Source organism: Talpa europaea (assembly GCF_964194135.1).
Source record: "Talpa europaea genome assembly, chromosome: 10".
In the NCBI taxonomy this organism is placed as follows: domain Eukaryota; kingdom Metazoa; phylum Chordata; class Mammalia; order Eulipotyphla; family Talpidae; genus Talpa; species Talpa europaea.
The window spans coordinates 19,629,593-19,631,708 of NC_140077.1; positions in this window are offsets into that span (position 1 = coordinate 19,629,593).

Below are 2,116 nucleotides of genomic sequence, written 5' to 3' on the forward strand. Positions count from 1 at the left end.
GAAGGTGGATTTTGACTGGGCCACAGACCCCAGAGTCTGGACTGTGGAGAGCAGATGAAACTGTGACTTCTGACTCCCTAGCAGATGCCCCTTGTGAGGTGTGAGGCAAAGAGTAAAGTATCATGAGATTAAGAACTGCAGTCAGCTGGAATGCCAGTCCCCCAATTTCCCAAAGGGACCACAATATCTAGTAAAGCTGCTATGGCTCCCATGTGTTATCAAAGAAGGTCCCCTCAGAAAAGCTTGCCCCAAATCCCGATCTCGACACTCCACAACTAAAAAGAAGAGGAACTTATGAGTCCTGGGAGTTAAGGTTGGGCTACTGCTGGAGGAGTCAAATATAATTAATTCTGTCTTAATTAGAATGAGACAGATTTTCACTTCACATTTATACCTGAGGAGTTGAGATAGATCTTGCAATAAACATAACTAAAATTCATTATGATAGAACTAAAGGGAGTTCTGAAAACATACCAAGAGGAGCCAAGCCCATCCAACTCTTAGGGAAGATTCCCCCAAGAAAATTATGTTTATGCTGAGGCCAGGGGATCTCACTGCTCCCTTGTGTTCCCCATTTCCAAATAAGCAGGCCTTTTCATCCCTCTCTAGCTTCCATTTGCCGGGAGTGCTCTCTTCTTTCCACTACTCAGACTAACCCCTATTCATCCTTTAAGATTCATTTCAAAAGTGAAGCTATGGCCATAGTCGGTCCCCAAAGAAGAATTGTTAGTTAGTTCCTCCTCTGAGCTTCCGCCACACTTGGGTACACAGCATGGGGATTGTGTGTGTACCTTCACGGCAATTACTGTGAGCTCACAGTGGCCCAAGAGTCCAGCGCGAGGCAAGCTCAATAGGTGTCTGTAGAATGAAGGAACGAACGAATGACTGAAATTTAATTTAAAAGGGTTAGCTAAGCTGGAAGTAGGGGGAAATGATTCAAGGCAGAGGGGTAAGCTGAGCTCGTTGGAGTGTTGTCTTCATAGAACCGAGCCTGGGGCCTCCCTGGTGGCGCAGGGGGTTAAGCACGACAATATGAAGCAATCCGCAGCCTCTGCAGCACGAGCTCGATCCCTGGCCGGCCAGGGAGCAACCCACATGGCGCAGCAGACCTCTCCTGTCTCGCCCGCTGCTCCCCTCAGCAGTGCACTTCGGTCCGTCTGCCTGTTCTATTCCCCACTCTGTCTCTGGTGAATCCTCTCACCACCCCACCTCTGGCCTGTACCCCAGCTCTTGTATGCATCAATAAATAAATCTGTAAAAAAAAAAAAAAAAAAAAAAAGAACCGACCCTGGATCATGATGGTGCAACGAGGCAACCTATTAGAAGACTCTCAATAGAAAGTAGGTCAGGCCCCGCTGTTTCTTTAAGAACTAGAGGGTTCGTTTCCGCGCCTGCGCACTGAGAGAGTAAACACCGCTCCTTTTCACCCTCTACCCCCCTTGCTCCCAGTTGCCCCTACCGGCTGTAGCCTCCTCCCATAATCCCCTCCTTGAGGTGGAGTAATGGTTCGTTCCGGGGCGACAGACTCGGTCTCGAGGGTGAAGCGCGCACATGGTACATTCCATCGCCTTCACTACCTTCCGCTCTTCGGCTCCGCCCAGTTCTGCTTTCCCCTCCCGAAAGCAGCTCAATAGGCTAGCCCAGAAGAAGGCAGGGGAGTCGGGCTGAGGGGACCGGTCTGAGCCGGTCTCCGGCGCAGGCGCAGTGCGGATAAACAGGAAGCGGGCGGTAGAGGCAGTGGCAGAGGAGACCCAGGGGCTACCGGGGGGAGATAGCGGAAGGACTAGGATTACTGGGAGGGCGGCCGCGGCTGAGACTGAGAAAAGGCCCTTGGCCATCTGCCTCAAGGAAAAGAGAGGTCGTGGCCGCGCTCTCCACGTCGGCTTCCAGCTCCCCAGCTTAGGCTGTGGCAGCGGCTGACAAAGGGCTCGCGCCGGTGCCGCCGCCCTTCTCATCCGGGCATCCGGGTCCCTGCGGCGCGGGAGGGGGAAGGGCAGAGGGGGAGGAGGAGGGGCAGGAGCGGGAGGGCGCGCGCTTGGAGCCGAGGCCCTCTCCCGGGCTCCGGGCCGGCGGCCCGACGGACGGAGGCCGAGGAGGACCCGCAGAGGTGGCGACT